This window comes from Aotus nancymaae, unplaced genomic scaffold (assembly GCF_030222135.1).
Source record: "Aotus nancymaae isolate 86718 unplaced genomic scaffold, 86718_ANA_hifiasm-v0.15.2.pri h1tg000022l_1, whole genome shotgun sequence".
NCBI lineage: Eukaryota > Metazoa > Chordata > Mammalia > Primates > Aotidae > Aotus > Aotus nancymaae.
Genome location: NW_026988435.1, coordinates 24,836,590 through 24,861,130, shown reverse-complemented (window position 1 = coordinate 24,861,130; position 24,541 = coordinate 24,836,590).

Sequence of the window (24,541 nt, the reverse complement as noted above, 5' to 3'; positions counted from 1 at the left end):
TTTGGAGATTACAGTTGGAGTGATCATAGATTACAAAAGGATTGTAGTCCAGACAATATGAGAACTACCAAAAAGACAGAGAAGAATACAAGCCTGAGCATATATCAGAAATAATGTGGTCTATGATCTAGCAGTTTCACTTCTATGTGTATACCCAAAAGAACTGAAAACAGGGTCTTGAGATATTTGTACAACCATGTTCACAGCAGTATTACTTAACAGTAGCTAAAATGTAGAAGCAGCTCGTGTCTGTTGACAGAGATTGGCTAACGAAGTATGAAATATAAATACAATGAAATAGTATTCCATCTTAAAAGGGAAGACAATTCTAAAATATGCAGAAAGGATAAACATTGAGATCATAATGCTAAGCGATATAAGCCAGTCACAAGAAGACAAATACTATATAATTCCACTTGTTTAAATTAGAGCAGTCAAAAGCATAGAGATGGAAATTAGAATGATGGTTGCCAAAGGCAAGGGTGGATGAGGAGAAGAGTATGAGAAGTTATTGCTTAATGAAGACAGAGTTTTAGTTTTACAAGATGAAAAGTTGCAGAGACAGATAATGGTGATGCCTACACAACATTACGGATGTCTTTAATACCACTGAACTGAACACTTAAAACTGTTAAAAGGGTAAATACTATGTTGTATGTATATAAGCATGGTCAAAAAGTAATTTAAAAATGTGTTCAAGTTATGAATGGTGTGATAATTTATGAAATAGGAAAGACTTTAAAAAATTTTTGTTGTGATTAGAAGTAGGAATAATCAAAAACTGTTTTGTTTTAGTCTTGTTAATTTTGAGGGATGATTGTCATGCTATCTTAAGGTAGGCGCTCAACAGATATTCTTGAATAAATAAATAAATAAGCTGCCTATAACAATTGGAGAAAATACGTGTGTATATATATGTGTGAATGTGGGCACACGTGTGCATGTGCTTGTGTGTGCATGCCTGTGTGTGTGCATGTGTGTGTATGTATTATTTTGAAGAGAGTATCCTGGGTAGGCTGGGACTGGGAATATTGTTAAGGTATGTCATCATATACAGAGAGCATTGAGGACAAAATCTTGGAGGAACATCAGAATTTAGAATTATAATATGCAAAGAATTCCTACGAGAATATGGAGCAAAATCAAATCTTAAAGCAGGAGAAAGATGAAGTGACTGTAGTGTGTTGGAAAGTTCTCCCATAATACAATGAGATCAAAAGACCAGATACTTAGATATATATAAATATTCAGCCAAAAGAACCTATTTAATTATTAAAGACTCTGTACCAGAAGGAATAAAAGATGTGCAGGACATAGATATTGCCTTTGAGACACTAGTTCTAATGGGAGATAAGGGCATAAGTAAACACATTACAAGACATTGTGTTAAGCGACATACTTTTAGTTATCATTTTTTCTAAAACGCATTTTCTGAAGTCATTATGTGAAATTGAATGTAGAGAACATCTGAAATGTAGAGAACAAGGTGACAAGAGGGTCCAATCGGGCTTCTATTTCTCTTGCAAATAAAATGAAACACAAAACATTCTCAGAGACCTGGAAAGTTTTCCCTTATTGTGTATAGTAACATTATTACCACAGTCATTTTTTTTTTTTTTTAAGATACATTGTAATTTGAAGTGCTAAACACATTTTGGAAGAAAGCAAAAAACAAATAAATACTAACTCAATTGTTGATACGTTGTAATTTTGACCAACTTAAATCTCGTCTGCAGGATTTGAAGAGTCTCTGGAGATTCTATTGTTCAAATTGTAAAATCATTGTTATAGGTTGTTTATATAATATTAAATGAGAAGTTTTAAATTATTGCATTTTATGTTATTGTTTAGAAGGTTGTCTTATAAACTTTAATTTTTAATGATAAAATACAACAGAGGAATATGCAAAATATAAATGGAAATATAATATTATTTATAGATAGGATTCAGTGACAGAAGTTAAATGTTAAAATGCACCTCTTCATGCAATCTGAATGATTCTGTGAAAATTTTAGTTACATATAATGTGCTAGATGAGAATCTAAGAAAAATACTGTATGTATTTTGAATATAAAGAGAAAACAGGGAGGCCGAGGCGGGTGGATCACGAGGTCAAGAGATCGAGACCATCCTGGTCAACATGGTGAAACCCCGTCTCTACTAATACAAAAAAAAAAATTAGCTGGGCACAGTGGCGCGTGCCTGTAATCCCAGCTACTCAGGAGGCTGAGGCAGGAGAATTGCCTGAACCCAGGAAGCGGAGATTGCGGTGAGCCGAGATCGCGCCATTGCGCTCCAGGCTGGGTATCAAGAGCGAAACTCCGTCTCAAAAAAAAAAAAAAAAAAAAAAAAGAGAAAACAAACAAAGCAAATGCAAATATATCATGCTAAACTTAAAGACATTTTAAATTATAATGCTAATATATGTGTTTTATGTAAAAGTATGGTGGCAAAACATTTCTAGATAGAAATGAATATGTCATTTTTCAGGCTAGTAGGCTGAGCTTCTTGTTGAACACTCATCTGCCATACAAGAGTGATGAAAAGCACAAAAATGCCAGCTAACACTATTTTTTACTTGGGCTACTGACAGCGACTATTGCCAGAACACAATGGTTCAATTCAGGCGTATGCTCTAAACAATTACAAATGCTCAATCATGACAAAGCTGAAAGGAGGAACATTCATTTTATCTGGAGCACTGAGTGAAAAAAATTGAAATTATTCATATTTGCAACTGAAAATCAGGTAAATATATTGTTACAATATTATAGACAATACTACCATAAAACAATCAGTATTTAGATATGCAGATAAAGTTAAACAATATTTTTTTGTTTATCGAAAACACTAAGGTTTTATTTAATAAATTTTTGTTAAATATAACAAGTTAAAACATAATGCTCAGTTAACACATGGTGACTCAATGTATGGATGCATAATTCTTATCAAATTACTCCCCTAATATGTATATTTGTGCTGTTTCTAATTTTTATGTTATTTACTTTTTAAAAGTGTTTAAATTTTATTAAACTATGATAATGTGTTGCAAAAATTAAGCATGCTTTTCTATTTTAACTTCCTGTGTTGTTTCTTTAATTATATTTTTCTAACATTATTTTAAGTCCAAGTTACTCTCCCAAATGATTCTATGAATCCAAGTAGTTGTGTCATTAGTGGTTCAGGGACACAAGAAAGGATCAGACTTTATTTCAGATCAGTGTAATTTCTGTTGCTCTCACATTCAATGTCATATGTAATTTATAGTTTCACTTCAAGAGACATACAATTTGTAGACAAAATAAAACCACATCATTTAAGGGATTGTAAAGAATAATGAAGTTAAGACTTTGAATTCTCTTTCCCTAGCCTACCAGAATGTAGAGATTCCCTGAATCTCATTTTCTTCATGTGAAAAAATAAGTATATGTATACTACTCACTAGAGATGCCATTGAAAAATACATATATATATAAAGGTAGGAAATTGTCTACTACACAAAAAAATTCAATAAATGGCAAAAATGCTTTTATGAATGCATGTCATTCTCCTCAGATTTTGGACACATTTAAACATCACCCTCAAGAATAAAAGACCAAAATCTAAGACAAACATTGTTATTCATCCATGAATGCTACCTACCTTTTAAAGATAATCAGCTGAAGTGACTAGAAATTTTCCAAGGTAAGAAGGCCGTTTTTTTCTTGCAAATCCAATCAAAATGAGTCAGACTCTTTTTAAAAATTCTTGTCTTGAAAAACAGGAATTTGACAATAGGTATTCAAATGATAACAAATATTTCAATAATCTATGACAAACACAGAAGACATCAAATGCATTTTAGATCAATGTCATTTTCTTAGTTAATCCTTGGTATACTCATTGGTGGGAGATGAACAATGAGAACACTTGGATACAGAGAGGGGAACATCACATACTGGGGCCTGTCAGGGGTTGAGGGGGCCAGAGGAGGGATAGCATTAGGAGAAATAACCTAATGTAGATGACAGATTAATGAGTGCAGCAAACCGCCATGGCATGTCCATACCTGTGTAACAAACCTGCAGGTTCTGCACATGTATCCCAGAAGTTAAAGTACAATAATAATATTTTTAAAAGTTGAAAACATGGTGCACTTATTTGTAACCATTACTTTGCTCATCAACCCAGAATTATTATTAACTTCTAGGCAATAATACCTTAAGTTTACTTATAAAAGCTGAGACTAGATAAACAAATGGACAATGGTTAGTCCGTATATAAAAATAGAAGTTTGACTCACAAATCTGGAGCTCAGGAAATCAACTTGTTATCTAGAATAATCAGCCCAGAAAGGCAAACTATTATCTACTAAGCTGAAGTATTTAATATCTACTAGTCAAACATGCAGGAAGTAGAACCACTATCTCTAGCAAATATTTTAGGAAAAGAAACAATAACTCCTGTATCAATAAGCCTGAAATTTCTACAAATTGATTAATAACTGACAGCTTCCCACATTTTTTATCTCTACTTCAAATATCAGACAGGACAGAGAAAGCCAATATCCACTCCTAATCAATCACATGGGACATCCTGCTTCTGGTTAGACTGCCTACAGCTCCCTCAGGCTAACAGCCCCCAATCAAGGCATACCTGAAGCTTTCTGTTTTTCCTCTATGAAGCTTTTCCACTCTTCTGTCTACCTTTGGGTCTCTGCCAAAGTTCACATCATGGTAACGACTCCCTTCCTATGGCAAACTTTCAAAAATAGATTTTGCCTGTTCTCATTTGGTTATTCTTCAATTATTTCAACAAAAGAAAAAAAAGATAAAATCATTAGTGATCTTTAATAGAAACCAAACCTCAAAAATAAGAATACACAATCAGTGCAAATAAAAAACAAAGGCTGACCACAGGTGGGTCCTTCAATTTCACCAATTTGTCTTACCGAAATTGGCACCATCCAATGGTGAAATCTTCTTCACTGTTGAAAGTCATGAGGCAGCTATTTCAGCATGTCTCTTATATAAAGGGACTGGCAAAGTGAAATATTAACAATGTAATACTACATGGCTTGCTATAAACTAATTCATGTTTATAGCAAAAGAAATTCATGTTTTTTTTCTTTTGTTTTCAAATCATCGAGGCCATCAGAAATAAATGTTAATTTCTTTTCTACGAAGCTCATATAAAACACACATATCTAAACTGACTTTTTTTTTTTTTTGAGACAGAGTCTTGCTCTGTTGCCCAGGCTATAATGCAGTGGCACAATCTTGGCTCTCTGCAACCTCTGCCTCCCAGGTTAAAGCAATTCTCCTGCCTCAGCCTCCTGAGAAGCTGAGACCACAAGCAGGCACCACCATATCCCGTTAATTTTTGTATTTTAGTAGACACAGGGTTTCACCATGTTGGCCAGCCTAATCTTAACTGCTGACCTCAAGTGATATACTTCCATCAGCCTCCAAAAATGCTGGGATTACAGGCGTGAGTCACTGCACCCACCTAAATTGAATAATTATTCAGAGAAGTGGATGATTACCAAATCAGGCCCTTTGGAAAATGATTGACTACTTGGGAAGACCACATAGGAAATCAGAAAAAAAATATTAAAGAGTCCAAAGACCATTGTTTAATAATGCTTAATAAAAAAACATTAAAGCTTTCTTAACACAAAACAACTAATCATCAGTGGCAGATTTTGCACACAAAATTTATTTAGAACAGTCATAAAGCAAAGGAAAAAATTAATGTATACTTCTTTTTGGTTCTCCCTCCAGTAATATTATCAAATTCTAAATTACTAAAATTTTTAGAGCAAGAAAGGAAATACTTAACATAAACTATAAACTATTAGCTAACCATTTGGAATACTATGATTCCAAATCAAATTTCTCCAATTGGAAAAAGAATACCATATGGTTAGCAAAAATTACACAGTTGTTGTTGGGCAAGGTTCTTGCATATCTTAGCTGCTCTGCTTGACTATTTAGAAATCTATGATACATACTTTCTATTTTGACAAGGACCTCACATTACATCCCAGATCTTGTTACATACTCACTTGAAATAAGAACTTATCAAAAAATACAGAGGGTATCCAATTAAGACTACTACAATAACAAAACCTAACTTCTCTTCTGGAATTCACTGTTAAAAAAAATTCTACCATAATCAAAACAGCATGGTACTGGTACCAAAACAAACATATAGACCAATGGAACAGAACAGAGACCTCAGAAATAACACCACACATCTACGACCATCTGACTTCTACAAATCTGACAAAAATAGGCAATGGGGAAATGATTCCCTATTTAATAAATGGCACTGGGAAAACTGGATAGCCATATGCAGAAAACTGAGACTGGACCCCTTCCTGACACCTTATTAAAAAAAATTAACTCACAATGAAGTAAATAATGAAATGTAAAACCCCAAACCATAAAAACCATAGAAGAAAACGTAGGTAATACTATTGAGGACATAGGCATGCGCAAAGACTTCATGATGAAAACACCAAAAGCAATTGCAACAAAAGTCAAAATACACAAATGGGATCTAATTAAACTAAAGAGCTTCTGCACAGCAAAATAAACTATCATCCCATCCAAGTGAACAGGCAACCTACAAAATGGGAGAAAATTTTTGCAATATATCCATCTGACAAAGGTCTAATATACAGAATCTATAAGGAACATAAACAGATGTACAAGAAAAAGCAACCACATTAAAAAGTGGGCAAAGGATATGAACAAACACTTCTCAAAATAAGACATTTAGGCAGCCGACAAACATATGAAAGAAAGGTCTTCATCACTGGTCATTAGAGAAATGTAAATCAAAATAAACTTGTTATAATGATTGATACAATTAATTTTTGGATATTGTACATGACTTGGGGCAGAAGATGCTGTGGGGTCTGTACATTTCATTTTAATCCATATTGAAATGTAGTTTCATTAAGTAGCATACAGAAGCATTTAATGCTACAATTAAATGTGCAAGTCTGGATATTTTCCAGTGTGTGAAATATACTGCAACAAGTTATCTTGAAAAGCTAGTATTTATGTATACCTGCAGGATTCATATAGCATATTTCACATGAAAAGTTTATGGTTCTATATAGAAAAATGTATGGTTCAAATTAAAAAATTAAAATACTAAAAATGTAAAGAAGCCTAGAAATGTAAATTGTAACAGGAAAACTAAAAGGAAGAAATCAAAGAGAGGAACAAATTTCATTTAGGAAAAATAATATGTAAACTATGTATTATTTAATAATGGATTTTCTAGCTATATCATAGATTTTTAGCTGATCCAATTTCTCATTTTTTTCCTGGCCATTTTGCATTAATTTTTTATTTTACCAAGGATATGATGATTATGTTTTTGAGACTTTATTCTGCCTGTTAATGTTCCGCTTGTCTATTGAGTGGCTTATTAGTCAGGTTTCTCTAGAGGGACAGAACTAATAGGATAGATGTATATCTGAAAGGGAGTTTATTAAGGAGAATTAACTCACACAATCACAAGGTAAGGTCCCACGATAGGTCATCTGTAAGCTGAGAAGCAAGGAAGCCAGTGGTGGATCAGTAGGAGTCCCAAAACCTCAAAAGTAGGGAAGCTGACAATGCAGCCTTGGCCAACAGCCTGAGAGTCCCTGTCAAACCACTGACATAAGTCCGAGAGTCTGAAAGCTGAAGAACTTAAGAGTCTGATGTTCGGGGACAGGAAGCACCCAGCACGGAAGAAAGTTGAAGTTCGGAAGACTCACCAAGTTTAGTCCTTCCATGTTGTTTTGCCTGCTTTACTGTAGCCACACTGGCAGCTGAGTAGACGATGCCACCTGACTGGAGCCTAGGTGCCTCTCCCAGTCCTGAATCAAATGTTAATCTCCTTTGGCAACACCCCCACAGACACACACAGGAACACACTTTGCATCTTTCAACACAATCAAGTTGACACTCAATATTAACCATCATGAGTGGTCAAAACTCTTTTATAAACAGCCTCATCAAATTGCAAGCACAGGTGATAACACATAAGTACTTAATAAGATTATGCCAAATCAGTATACATAAAGGTAGTCGTCTTTTACTTTTAACTAAAGCGTTTACTATGGTGAATGCTATAATTTTTGAAATGTGAAGTTCTTCTAGTGACAGGCTGAAAAATCAGAGATTATCTAAATTGGATGTCATGTCAATGTATAAAAATTGCTCCTGTCAAGCTTGTTATTGAAAGTGACATCATCACAACCTTATATAAGTGTCTTTGATTGATGATGCAGTCAAATAAAAGTAATAAAGAAGAATGTAACATTTGATATCTAGTAACCGGTATCAACCTGCTTTAAAATTTTAGTTTTTCAAATTTCCTCCCTGGCAGTTCTAGTGTTAAAAAAAAAAAAAATTCACATGACAGACTATTACTGTTTCACAATATTTTCTCCACATATATAAATGCCATTAAAAATAAATTTGAAATATTATTAAATATCTTTACTTGCTAATACTAATCTAAACAATTAAATTTCCTTCGAGAATAAAAATATAGAACATTTATTTCACTTTTTATTTTAATTGTGAATACTACACCAAACATATACTATAATGTTTTGCCCAGAAAATATGCTATTTAAATTCTTACACTTTTTTTTAATAACTTCATTTCCAACAGAGTCAAGCAATTTAAGTTCATTTTTTTTTTAAATACCACTTTATTCTCTAACAATGTGCTTAGATTCTAGGATATACTCAAATTTCTCTTTCATTAGGGTAATTAAAGAGATAGCTTAAATCATAATATTTAGAAGTCATGAAATAAATCTTGAAATAATGTGGGTAAGTGGCTTGTCTGATCTTCCCTGTTTCCTCTTTGTGATAATATTTGTTGCTTCCATTAGAACTAATGGCATTGTGTTTATGAAAGCATTTGGTGTCCTTTAAGCTCAAAGGTATTATGCAAATAAAGTATTTTATTATTATTACCATACACCTTTCATGTGTACATTACTCAAATGAAAGTCAAGAAAAGGTTATATACCCAAGAGTTCTGTTCAGTCAGAATTTATTTATATTAATCAAGGATAGAGTGGAAATGGTGATATTATGTTAAAAGATTGTAGAATTTTGTCTGCCTGTCTATATCTCTATCTAATTCTGTCAAAATGCTTGTTGAAAATGCTCACTTTCAAATGCCAATCTGCTTTAAAAATACAATAAGCTTTTCAAATCACTTTATTTAAAATTTCATATTTACATCAATAAATAAAATAGACTATCTTTAACTAGGAAAAACAGACAGAAGATAGGTTAGAAATGATACTTCTAATGATACATATTCTAAACATATATATATATATATTCCCCATGGATTTTGCTTAACTATATCACAAGAATAATATTTTGCTTGAATAGACCCCCATTCTCTTCTTTTCAGCTTCCAAAGCATTTTTTTAAAAATCAGCGTATAATATAGAGGAAAAAGAATTGGGCTAGTTTTCAAAACACAAGAATTCTTAACATAGCACTTTTAGTAATAAAATTGCTATTATGACTAGATGTAAAAAGTCTTTAGGAATTTTTTTTATATATCTATATGATTTAGTGATTTTTTATGTACAATCAAATAATATAATTAATATAAAATTATTTGATAAGAATATACTAGGGTTTACTTATAAAGTATTAGAAATACTTTACTTCTTCCTTTGGTTTCCAACAATATTGCACAGATCATTCTGCATGTCCTAAGAAGTATGTGGAGCCGTGGTTACGGGGAGGCATAGATTTAAAAATTAAATTAGACATACTATGCAAACATCCTTTTAAAAATTAGTGTTCTCTAAAATGTGAGAAATTTATGTTGTAATGTATAAATAAATAAACTAAATGAAACAATCTGCATTTGCTCCAGAAATGTTGGTCAGTTGTCCTAGTCTACTGGGCTTCTGTAGCAAATCACCATGCACTGGGCGGTTTACAAACAGCATACAACTATTTATCTCAGTTCTGGAGCATGGGAAGTTCAAGGTCCTGGCAAATTTTTTGTCTGTGGAGGGCCTGCTACTTGCTTCATAGATAGCCAGTGTTTCACTGTGTCCTCACATGGGAGACAGGGTAAGGAAGCTTATACTACTGTGAGTCTCCTTTTATAAGGGTACTAATCCCATTCATGACCTAGTCATCTTCCAAGGGCCATATCTCCTGATATCATCACATTGGAAATTAGATTTCAATATATAAATTTTGAGAAGTCTAAAACGATCAGACTACAGCAGCCATCTTTCATCACAATTTTTATATTTGTTTTACGTTTTGTTTCAGAAGTGAGGGAATAGTATTTGTAGAAAGACAGAGGTAGAGACCCTACAAACGGGGAAATTGTTTACTACATCATTTCCTCCTAAGATTCCTCCGATATTATGGCATGAGGATGGAAAGAGATTTCTGAATATTCTTCATGGAGAAAAACTAATTAAGACATGTAAATAAGAGTATCCTATTCGCATATTGACCTTAATCCTTTACCTAAATCTAAGCCAATCTCTTACAAACTCATAGGCATAAAAATCATTCCTCCATGAAATTTCCAAGAAAAGCTTATTTCTTAAAATTCAGAGTAAAATAAGAAATAAGGGAATAAGAAAGTTGTATTAATAAATTTGCAACTGTTTTTTATGACATCAATTAATAGATTCCTTAAATTAACATGGCACGTATGTTTAAAACTAAACAAGAAATATATGAAAAGTCTCTTAACCATTCTTTTCATACCTTGCAAAAACTGAAAGTATAAGCTTTGAACTTTGAAAATCTGATGAATGTGTTCAGGTTAATATAATAACAGTTTCACTAAAATATTGTAAAACATCTACACTAAATTAATTTAATTCTTACATTGCTATTTTCTCCAGGTTACAGATGAGGAAACCGAAGCACAGAGAAATACAATTTCCCCAGAGTTACAAGCTAGCTAACAGAAGACAGAGCTGGTCTTTGAACCCAAGCAGTCAAATTTCAGAGTTCTTGCTTTTTACTATTAGATTACACAGCATAATTTCTTATAATGGAAACCTAGGAAGCCAAGTGTTTCATGAATAAGCACTGAGGAGTGTGACTCTTGTTAGAAACCTGTATGTGATTTTTCAAGCCTGACCGTAGAAAATTGTAAAGACGTTTACCCAGCAGGCCTCACTGAGGAAGCTGTTCTTCCCACACCAGCGTTGTTGCCCATCAAGGCACTGTGGGCTGCAGAAAGCTGCAGCCAAGGACCTGGACACCCGTCCCCAAATTTGTCCTTACACATGCATCCTAGCCCAGGTGCTTTCATTCAGAGGCCTTTTTATAAGAGGCCTTCAACAGAAGCTAAAAGCCCCTTATCAGAGGGAAGACAGCCTTGAAGCTTTTTCTACCCTTTTACCCAATATTTCACTCCCAGTCCTTCTCATTAATTTCTCCCCATCCTCTTGGTTCCGAAAATTGCAGTTTTTTTTGTTACCTTCTCCCTTGACAGTGAGATGACCTCCATATATTTGCTGATCCATTTGACCCTCAATGTGTTGTCCCTTGGGGTTCATCGTGAACCAGAAAGGAGACAGAACTGTTGTAGCATCTTGCTTATACAATCGTAGTAAGTCATTAAAGCCTTAGCTGTTACTTTGATTTTGGTTTGTTATCTTAATTGGCTATTCTGACACCTAGCAGTTCAGCTTTCTACAACTTAGCTGAGCTCCTGACAACTGCATCAAGTTCTAAGAAAATAGGAAACATGATCTAATGTTACAGTAAAGAGAATAATATAATTCAAAGAAACAATGGCATTACTAGGAGAGCACTTTGCCAATAGTGATGATTAAACTCATATTAGGAAATGCTATGATCAATGTCTGGGAGATGAAAAAAAAAGGATTGAATGTTGATTGCACTTTAGAAAAAAAATTAATGAAAGACATAAAAAGAGCCATACAATAATTTGTAGAATCAAGGAAATTTTTATTTTAATATATGGTGACATTAAAGTATTGTAATGTGAAATGAAAAGAATAGGTTGAAAAACTCTTAAGATAAAGAAGAGACAATATCAAGTACCATTAGGGCTCTACAAAAGTGGAAAAGACTGACATTGGGAGCAGAAGCACAAAGTTGGCCTAAGTTAGGAGGAGGAACAATGTCTTAATTGCAATTGAGGAAAAGAATTAATGCAATGTGAGCCAACTTGTAGATCTGATGATAGCAAATTTAAATAGTTCTTGTCCTATAACTTATAATTAGTTACTGTAGAAGCAATGTAGATATTATCAGAGCCAGATATTGGGGAGATCTGCTAAAAATGATATGGATATTAGGAGGGGCAGATATTGGGGAGAGTGTAAAAAGTGTGAAATAACCAAAGGCATAAACCTGATGTTGCAGAACATATATGCAAGGTGGGACACTCAACATAGCCAGGAGAGTTCAATAATTGGTATAAAAATCTGGTTCCCCAAATTTTCTAAGACACTGTTCAAAACCCTTGATGTGGCATCTTGGTTTCATAAGCTTCACATAAGCTCAACAGTTCATTACCTTTAGAAACTGAATAATAGAGGTTCTGGTCTCAGGAGTAATAGTCAAAGACGAGGTTGGGTGGTTCACATGGTTACATAAAAAATATGAGTATCATTTCAAAGTGTGACTAGTGAATACTGAAATCCATAGCTTTCTTCACTGGCTGAGTTCCAGAATATTTAAAGTTAGATTATCCCAGCAGGCCATTAGAGGATCTTAAAGAACTTGAATTAACTCACAGAAAAGATAAAGATATCATGCAAAAACAAGATGAAACAAACAAACAAACAGTGACTTATTCTGCAACGATGCCCATCAGACAAGAAATGTTTCCTTTGAACAGAAAGCTTTAAATCAACTTTTTGGTGGCTCATTAGTATACATACATGGATCATAATACATTTGAGGAAAACCTACAATTCAAAATATAGATATGAAAAGCACAAACTCATGTATACAGACACATAGGCACATACTTAAGGGATGCATATGAACTATAACAATGAGCAAAATAACACTCAGAGACATTTTATATCTTCTTAAATTTAAGACAAGTTAGTACTAAATTGAGATAAGAACCAGGTAACATCAAAAGTCCAAATAAATAAGCAAGAGTTTGGTATTTTTTAAAAAAGTATAGCAATAACTTTTTAAATCTCAGAAAAATATAGACAGCTAAAGATATTTATTCTATGAGAAAAACCCAAGAAAGATAGGCAAATTATAGTTTATAATTAATTAAATATTTATCATAAATAAAAAATAAGAAAAGTAGAAAATTCCATGATAATGTACCAATAAAACAATAAGCTTTAAGAGAAATGTTGAAGAAATGATATATTATTTCATCAATTTTATAATAAAAGAATAGAAAAGTTTGTAACAGAGAAAAATATACTTAGTAGGGAGGCTGTTACCAGTTTTCTAGAATCCTTATATCTGTCTCCTTCTTATCATTGATCAGTCAGCTGATTTGTCAACTTTAGAACAACTTTCCTAAGCCATACAATTTAAAGCAAACTCCCTGACCTCCTTCAAAAACACATTAAAATTATCCACATGCTATTTATCAGTACTGTTTTTTTTTTAATATTTATTTATTTATTTATTTATTTATTTATTCATTTTGAGACAGAGTTTCACTCTTTTTTTTCACAGACTGGAGTGCAATGGTGCTATCTCAGCTGACTGCAACCTCCACCTCCCATGTTCAAGCAATTCTTCTGCCTCAGCCTCCTGAGTAGCTGGGATTACAGGTACATGACGCCATGCCCTGCTAATTGTTTGTATTTTTAGTAGAGATGGGGTTTCACTATGTTGGCCAGGCTGGTCTCTAACTCTTGACTTCAGGTGATCCACCTGCCTCGGCCTCCCAAACTGCTGGGATTACAGGCATGAGCAGCTGCATATGACAGTACTGTACTTTTTTATTTATTTTATATTACCTGCTTTCATGCACTAGAGCCTACGTTTTATGAGAACTAGAACCTCATTTGTTCTATTAAACCACTTATAAGAGTTCCAAGCATGTAAGCTGCTTAATAAGTTCTAGTTAAATTTTTTATCGTTGCTTAATTTTGGTCTGTTTCTTCTTTTGAGGTACCTCAGGCTTCTCCTTCAGGTATTCATACCTTAAAAAAAACACTCACCTGTAAACAAATGAGTTATTGTCTATCTTAATATTGCAACATTGTTTTTCTCTTTGCTGACCACTTTAGAAGAGTTAGGATTTGTTATTTCAATGTTAATTTTTAGTCCTAAAAGGTGGCAAGCATGAGAGTAGACAAGAGTCATAAGTGAATTCCTACTTAAGCAAAACCCTACTAACAGTGTGAGGAATTTGGGGAAAATTTTGGATAGAATTTCCTCCAAAATCTTGAACAAAGAACAAAATGAAAATTATATTAAGGTAGCAAAGACTATCATTATTTCACTTTTTAAAATACTTTGCTTTATTATTTTGGAAAATAAAATTAAATAAATTCTCCCTTTGGAACATTTGGAATATCTTGGCATTCAATGCATTCTAAAAATTATTACCCACAATTAATTTATATGTAATCATTCTGAGAACAGATGGCAAAATTAAATAGCTTTTATATGCTCTGAATCAAAAAAGCAAGTTGTTATTGAAAATTCACAGTGAAATAGCATAACAGGATGGCCACTTTTCTAGATAAAATAATTTATTTGGACTCTTGTTCAGATATATATTTGTTCTCAATAATTAAAAAATTTAAAGTAATGTTTAACCTTGTTTTTCTTATAGTCATCTAATTGTTCATTCAATCTGTCTTTTAGTGTGTTCCAATATTTCAATTATTCCACATTATTATAAATGACACAATTGTTTGAAAGGACTCTGTTGCAGATGGTTAATTTCTTATTAATGGGTAGGAATGAACCAGCCATCAATCTATATCTTGAGAAGAAAAACCAATCAGTTATTTTGCCTTAATAGTCAAAGTAACTCATTCATGTGTATTTCTGTCCCTTTTCTTGACCTAAGTACAAAGTTTATAAAATATTACTTATAAAATATTTTCAAATTAGTGTATTTACTTGTAGTAGGCAGAATAATGCCTTCTACCACTACCAAAGATGTCCACATCTTTGTTCTCCTAACTTGTGAATATTTGAATATTTTATGTTATGTGGAAGGGAGAATTAAGATTCTAGATGGAATTATGGTTGGTAATCAGTTGACCTTGAGATGGGAAGGTAATTCTGGATTATCTGGTGGGCACAACATAATCACAACAGGCTTTATATGAGAAACAGGAAGGCAGGAGAGTCTGGCAGGGGGCCATGAGGCAAGGAATCTGCACAGCTTATAGCAGCTGTGAATGGCAGGAAACAGATTCTCCCCAGACCCTCAAGAACAAATGCAGCCCAGTGAGAAAATTTCAGAATTCTGACTTACATAACAGTATGATAATAAATCCATGTTTTATAAGCCACTAAGTTAATGGTAATGTATTATAGCAAGAATTAAAATGCTAATATGTCACCTATTTTTTGAAATTCTTTACTGTCCTAATGCTTCTTCTCACTCTGTTACATGTCTTGCTCAGCACAGTAGACACATGTTCTGCTCTGAGTTAAGTATCCAAATCAGGTGCCAATACCTATTCAAAGTTGCCTTGTGCCTTTCCCTTATCCAGTGGATTAATGTTTCTACCTGCTACTACTCTACTGTCATTCTTACCTCTGCCCATTCCACCAACATCAATATAAAAACAAGCATTTTCTCTGTGCAGGCATTGTGCCAACAAGTTGTAATCTTTGTATTTTTTGTTAGCCACTCAAGAAATCTGTAATATAACTGATGTTATTACTCCTATTTTTGCTACTGAGAGAACTGAAAATTAATACCAAATAATTTGGCTATAGTCATAGAGCAATCGCAAAACATGGCACACACTTAACTGCAGATAAACCTGGCTTCAAATCCCTTGTTACACACACTATGCTCTACTGTCTCCTAATATAAGTACAGACTCATCTGAAATACTTCACTCATCACTAACTCTGCATTACCAAGGTAATATTATTCAGAGGGGAAAAAGGGTCACAAGACTAGGCTTAGGGCTTACCTGCAATCCTTTCTATATGTGACAAGAATATTGGGAGTATATTTGTAAGTCATGATAACCAACTCTATTTTTAAAAAATATATAATAAATCTCAAAAACATATTATTTAGTCCTTAGTAGCTGTATTTCCAAATTATGAGGTTGTTCTCATTTTCTACATAGAGCAGTGTTAGTGTTGGCCAAACGAGTCAAGTACAACCAGAACCTTTTTGTCTCTCATGGCATTTGGAATTTAGAATGACAGATCATGGTCTCAGTCTGGGAGATTTTACACAAATGAATTGAAAACTGACCATGTGCACAGAAAAGGAGAGGAAATTTGATCTGTAAAGTCCATACACAGATATACACTATGAAGAAAGAGTAATAGATGTGTGTGTGGTAAGACAGAGAGAATTGACTTTTAATACTTTTCATGTATTTATTAAATTTCTTCTCCCTATTCACTTCTTCTTTTGGTTCCATTTCTTGAGTGTGTAGCAAAAAGATAAAAAATTAAGAGTACAATTTGTTTGGCACAATGTCTGCGCATAAAAAGTGCTTACCATATATTGATATTGGCAGTACTGGCACAGACATAACTTGTATGTTCATAATAAATTTACTACTAACACAAAATATTTTTTATTTACTGGGTCAGCAGTAAGTTCTATTCTTGTTATTTGGTTTAGAGAATACAGCTCTTTAAGGCCTCTCTTTTTTCTATGAAGCTTGCCTTTGTAAGTATCCTAAATATTATAAACATGTTTTAACTTTTTTCAAGATGTTTAAAACAAGTACTTGAGTATAGTCTCCAATTTGCATCTGGCTAAAGTCTATCATTGTAAGATTGACCTCAGTCCACAATAAGATTCAAAAATCGACAAATTTATCTAAAAGAATCTTACTGAAACCTTTCAGTCTCATCTAGGGGGAAAGTCTATTTCTTATTATTTAGCCAAAAAAAAAAAAAAGGCAAACATGATTAAAAAATACTTACCCATGCTTTAAGAAAACAACGTATGCAAATAAAAATGTTCCCTGAGTTATGCAAAACATTGTATTTTCTTTTGAAAGTACTTGGAATCATTCTTCAGAAATTGAAATTTTACATAAAAGACTCCATACATACAATACTAGTATCTACATAAAACTAATAATGCTACCCAAAGCTTGATTCTTCAAGCCAAAATGACAGAGCACACATTTCTTTAAATTACATGTCATTAATTTCACAAATTATTCATTTAAGAAAGTCATAATTCAGAAATCAACAGCTCGACACTGATATTTTTCTAAAATTTCCCTGTATACAAAACTTGCATTCTTCATGGTACAGAATGCCTCCTTTTTAAGTACAGTTCAGTAATTTGTTCAATTTATCTTTTAGTGTGTGTGTGTGTCTGTCTGTGTGTGTATTCTACAGACAAAGTTCAAGCTACAGTAATTGGTTTGTTTTGTATGCTTGAACTTTGCAAAGTCTTTTGTCAGAATACATTAATTACCCCTTTTCTAGCTTTCACATATGACTTGAAATAAACAGAAGTTTAGATGAGAAATGTTATTATTTTAGGAAGTAGTTGAGCCTGAGTCTTTCCTTTCAGTCTTTAATTTCCTTTTAATCATCTTCCTAAAGCTTTTCTTCACTCTCATTTAATTTTTTTAGTCAATAATCTTTGATATTATCAAAAACTTCTTTTTTTAAAAAAGTAATATGGATTTGACAAAAGCGGGAATAACCAACTGATAGCTATAATATTGTTGGTTTAATTTCTTTTTATAGTTATTACTATAGCCGAAAGAAAAAAATATACTTCTCAGTATTATTTAGCCAATAATATTCACTTTTTAATACACTAAGACATTTAGCTAATATTACTTCTTAATATGGGTTTCCTTTGTGGAAATAATAGCCTGCTATGTAAAACACAGCAAAAGATGAAAGAAAGTAAACAAAAAAGCATAGCAACCCTAACAATAATTAAAAAAAGAGACATGATTGTTTTGAGATGCTTCTCTTAGTGTAGTTGGTAATTCTTGATAATTCTTATGTGGAAATACTGGGCAGGATATCATTGTGATAAAATAAATTTCCCAGGATAGGTTTAAAATGTGAACAGTTCCAATCTTGATAACCTATAGACAGGTCTACTCTATGAATAATGCTTATAAGCTAATATACAGGCATATGTGTTTGTGTGTGTATGTGCGTATGTGTTTGTATGTGTGGTATATGTGTATTTTGCATCCATTAATGACTAAATAGTAATACTAAAGTGGAATCAGATGTCACTTGAAAAGAAACACTATTATTTCCATTAATCTCAACTAGTTTTATTTAAACTATTAGGCAGTGGTAGAGACTGAATGTTTGTGATCCCTCAAATTTTATCTGTTGAAGCTGTAACAACTTATGTGTTGGTATATGAAGATGGGCCCTTTGGCAAGTTGTAAGTGTTAGATCAGGTCATAAGGGTGGAGCTGTCATAATGAGATTAATGTCCCTATAAGAAGAGATACCAGAGAGATTCCTCTTTCTCTCCACCTTGTGAGGACACAGGAAGAACAGAGCCCCCACCAGAAATCAACCATACTGGCCCACTGCTCTTGAACTTCCAGACTCCAGAACTGAGAGGAAATATCTTTCTATTGTTAAGCCGCCCCAGTCTCTGATATTTTTTTATGGCCAGGTTGAGCACACAACGACAGACAGGAACTGAAAAAATACAGACATACCCACTTGCTATGTCCCTAAATAGCATCTGTAAACTAAATACATTTGAAAATTGCTACTCTACTGCTGAGAATACTCTGAACCCCTCTGTGGTGACTGAGCAACCCTAAGCTTCTGGAAGAATTGGCAAAACCCAAGCTATCTGAAATAACAAGAATAAATTGTTGATTTTTTAACTGTAAATTCTCTTAGAATCTGGTTTCCCTAAAATGAGTTATTTTCTTTGTGATGCTTACTGTATCGATTATATTTGAGAAAATGAAGGATAATGTGAAATGCTGCGATGTGACTTGTAACTTTGGCTCTGCTGAGCTGCAACTTGTGACTTTGGTTCTGCTGAACTGTTCTGGTAAAAACAGGAACACTGTGAAAGGGACTAACCACATAGCTTGACTGCCAGAGAGAGATGACAGAGCGTAATGGGCTTCTCATTGCAGAGAGTCTACAAATGCACATTTAATGGAGAGGTTTATTGCCCGGATTCCTTTCCCAGGAAAGGCATATGTAGATTAGGACCCTGGAAACTGAATGCGACCCTATAAACGGACGCATGAGGGGCGTCTGTCTCTGTGATTGAGATAAGGATGTAAATGTCTTTCTTCTCCCACTGCTCCTCCAGGCCTGCATGGAGGCCCCTCCTCTTGCAGTTTTTGTGGTCAGGCTGGTTGTCCTGTGACAGATCCTGTTCCCTCTGTAGCTGCGAGCCCAATATGTTCTTGCTGATTATCATAAATTTATGTTTAACCTACAACCTTGCTAAGGTGTATGATTTCTATGCTGACACACAGAAAGTTATCTTTACTTTGTTCTACTTTTATAATACCACCTTGTGATTTTTGTGCATCAGTTTTTGCAAATGTATTCTTTTTGTATAATTATCACTGAATCTTTGCGTAACCTTGCTCCCCCTTCTCTATTGCAAGAGCGCAATAAAAAACTGAGGTTTTTCAGGGGAATGTCAGACATCCACGGAGCAGCATTATGTGGTGTCTCCCCTGGGCAGTTTTAAGGAAAACTCTTTCCTTGTCTCTGTTTCTTTTTCACCTACCGCTCGATCACTTTGAGAGATCTTAAACCCACACTGATGTATTGGGAGCTGGTCTCGCCAATATTCCAGTATTGGAGTGTAAGGTTTATAGCTGAAATGAAACTCAGTATAATTTATCTGTGCAAATATTTATTTATGCTTGTAATACTTTAAACATTTATATAGAAATCCTCAAATAAAATGTCCATTTAAAAACATTTTTAATTTTAATTTTTGTGAGTACAAAGCAGGTATATTTATTTATGGAGTACATGAGCTATTTTGATACAGGCATACACAATAATCACACCAAGGTAAATGGGGTATCCATCACCTCAGGCATTTATCCTTACTTTGTGTTACAAACAATTCAAGTAGACTCTTAGTTATTTTTAAATGTATAATAAATTATCGTTGCTTACAGTTACCCTGTTGTGCTATCAAATACTAGATTGTATTTATTCTATCTAACTGTGTTTTAACACCCATTTAACCATCTCCAGTCCCCATGCCACTGCCAACGCCAGATTACCTTTCCTGGGAAGGTTCATTCCACCTCGGCTAGAGAATCTACAGAAACTTAGAGGCTCCTTTGTTTCAATTTTTAGCAATTACAAATAAATGAAAACATGAAGTTTGCTTTTCTGTTTCTGTTTTATTTCATTTAACATAGTGACCTCCAGTTCCACCCATGTTGTTGTAAATGACAGGATAATTTTTTTTTTTTTATGGCTGAATGGTATTCCACTGTGTATAGGTATCACATTATCTGTATCCATTTGTCTGTTGATGGACACTTAAGTTGCTTCCAAATCTTGATTATTGTGAATAGTGCTGCCATAAACAAATCACATTATCTTATTTGAATAAATAATATAACATATTATTGTCTATATTTAATCAACATTTGGTAGAAAATTAATAAAATAACTTTGAACAACTTAAACTTTCTCTACATGGTGTTTTTTTTCCCTCCTCCTATTTTATAAACTTTTTCAGAATACAGGTTGTGTATTAGAAAATCTTGCCCCACAAAATATTTAAATGGTACCTTTTCCGCAGCAGATAACGACTACATTTTTTGAAAGTTTTGAACTGAAATGTTGGAACATTTTATGCTTTCCAATATATGACTTAATATAAATACTAGAGAACCTATAGTTATAAGCAACTCTGAAGCATTGCATTATGTATCTAGGTACACTTCTCTGTTTCACTATATATATATGTATATGTATATATATATAACACAAAAATGCACATGCATTATACACATTGTGTATGTGAGTTTGTGTGACTTTGTCTGTTACAAAACTTGAGACAAAACAGACATTTTAGTTACTAATGTGTTTGATTTCAAGTCACAAAAAATATGGCTATAAGTGTTGTTTAATCATGTAGATGATTACTTTTCTCAAACAAGAAGATTTCCACTTTCCTCTAAAAAATATCTATCATTTGGAGACCTGAGAAGACCTGAGGGAGAAATCTAATAAAACGATGATTTCTTCAATGACAAAAAAACTCAATTAGGTAGAAACGAATAGAGTTCCTTAAGTCCATCAGAATGCTGAGGTCACAGGTGAAACAAGTAGCCTGACATCTAAGGACAGCTCATCTAAAGTGGTTAGCATGTGGCACTGAAGGAGCTCAAAGCTAAGAGCATGGTAACCTTAGTAAACTGAAAGGCAAATTTCATAACAATGAACCCAAACCCAGCTCCACTGCTTCCTAGATTGGCATAATCTCCCACATATCAGCATTGTAGAAAAAAATGGCAGTTTCATTTTCAATCGTAAATACGGCTGACTTCAATTTCTAATGTTCCACATATAAGTGTTGGCATTCAATCTAAAATTAGAAGACAGACAAAAAAGCAAGAAAATAGAGTCTAATGCCAAGAGGCAAAATAACTGACAGAACCAGATTGTGAGATTACGCAATTTTTGGAAATATTAAACATGAAATTTAAATAACTATTATAACTATCATGAATGCATTACATAATCTAGTAAAAAAAAAAAAAAAAAAACAACGTGCATGACCAGATTAAAAAATTCAGTAGAGAAATGAGAAATATATCAAGGTTAAAATGAAAATGGTATAAATATAAAACACTAACAGAAATGAAAAACTTTCATAAGAGTTGTACTAGTTCCTAGAGCTTCCATAACAACGTACCACAAACTAGGGAGCTTAAAATAACAGAAATTTATTGTTTCAGAATTCTTCATGCTAGGCTGGGCAGATTGTTCCATGCCTATAATCCCAGCACTTTGGGAGGCGAGGCAGGTGAATCACTTGCGATCAGGAATTTGAGATCAACTTGGTCAACATGGTGAAACCTCATCTCAACAAAAAAATGCAAAAATTAGCTGGGCGTAGTGGCACATGCCTATAATTTCAGCTACTCACAAGGCTGAGACAGGAGAATCACTAGAACCCAGGAGGCAGAGGTGGCAGTGAGCTGAGATCACATCACTGCACTCCAGCCTGGGTGACAGAGAGAGACTACATGTCAAAAAAAAAAAAAAAAAAAAAGGAAAGAAAAAGAAAAAGAAAAGAATTCTGCATGCTGTAAGTATGAAATGAAGATATCATCAGGGTTACGTTCCCTCTGAAGGCACTAGAAAAGGATCTTCCTCATGCATCCTAACTTCTGGTAGCTTCAGGCATCCCTTGGCTCATAGATGTGTCACTTCAATTGTCTATCTTCACATAGTCTTCTCTCTCTGTCTTCATGTCATCCTCTCTGTGCATGTCTGCCTCTGCATTCAGATTTCCATTTTTCATAAGAACATGCGTCATATTGGAGTAGGGTCCACCCCAATAACCTTGTTTTTACTCAATTACCTCCTTAAAGTTATACTTTCAAGTAAGGCCACATTCTGAAGAATTAGGTCTTTTTGTGGTAGGGCACAACTAAACACATAGCAGGTGTCATCAGTAGACTTGATAGAGAGAAAGACAGAATCAATGCCCCCAAACCAACAAATACAAATTACCCAAACTGAATCAGAAGAAAAAATAAGTTAAAAAAGAAAAGAGAAAAGCATTTTAGAGCTGTGGAAGATTGCTAATGTTCCACAATGAGAGTTTGTGGAGAATTTAACACTCTTCTGCAATTGATATAACAAGTACACAGAAAATGAGTAAATATATGGAAAACTTGGAGAACATTATCAACCAATTGGACAAAACTGACATTTACATTTATGTAATGTGGGATGCAGCCAAAGCAGTAAAGAAAAAATTGTACTATTAGAAAATAGATGTCTCAAGTCAATGATCTGAATTTCTACCTCAAAAGAAAGCAGAAAAAAAGAACAAATTAAACTAAAAGCAAGCAACATGGCATTAGGGGAAAATATGGAAATAAATGCAGAAATCAATAAGATCAAAAAGAGAAAAACAGTTGAGAAGGTCAATAATATCAAAACTGCTTTGAAATATCAGTAAGATTGATGAACATCCAGTTATAATAGTCATGAACAATAGATACAAATTATCAAGATTGGACATGAAAGCGGGTCACCATTGTGAGTCTACAAACACTAAAATAATAATAAGAAAATGTCACAAGAACTTTATACTCAGAAATTTCATACCTTAGATAAAATGGACATAACACTTTCAAAACAACTACAGATGCTACCTTAAGAAGAAGCAGATAACATGTGCAGTTCCCTGTCAATCAAAGGGACAAGGTAAATTAACACTAGGCTGTGCTAGCATTTGCTCAGCCACTCAGTCCTGCCATTAGGGTACAAGACTCTTCTATATTTCTCTTCTACTATCTTGAGAAGTTAGATTTTAACTTCTATGCTTATAAATGACAGTAGCAAAATGACTGACCCAGTTTTAGTCAAGATTTTACAATCACAGTGGGAAGAAAGTCAGAGGGGGAGTTGACAGGTTTATGTGTCCCTTTCATTAGAAACTCAAAAGATTGCCGGTCGTGGTGGCTCACGCCTATAATCCCAACACTTTGGGAGGCCGAGGCGGGTGGATCACGAAGTCAAGAGATCGAGACAACCCTGGTCAACATGGTGAAACCCCGTCTCTACTAAAAATACAAAAATTAGCTAGGCACGGTGGCGCATGCCTGTAGTCCCAGCTACTCGGGAGGCTGAGGCAGGAGAATTGCCTGAACCCAGGAGGCGGAGGTTGCGGTGAGCCGAGATCGCGCCATTGCACTCCAGCCTGGGTAACAAGAGCGAAACTCCATCTCCAAAAAAAAAAAAAAGAAAGAAAGAAAGAAAGAAACTCAAACGATTTTTTCTGTAGCCCCACAACCCAGTAGATTTTCCCATTGGCTAGAGCAGTGTTACAACAGTTACCATTAGCTACAAGAATACAATTGGAAGAGGATTCTAACTTTTGGATTAGTTCAATAGCTATCAATTGTTTGTGACTGGGATCTTGGTTGCTTCAAAAAAGAACATTGTATCTTATTAGCCTAGAAGAGGGAAAGGATGGACATTTATAAGGAGTTACAATGTCTGCCACATCCGTCTGCTGTAATCTGATTGTGCTACCAAATTTAGATAAATAATACCTGCACTAGCTAGACCTCACCAATGGAAAAACTGTACATCATGACAGATGAAAATGGTTATAAAACAATGCTGTCAGTACTCCACTACAATTTTATTTAATAAAAATTCTC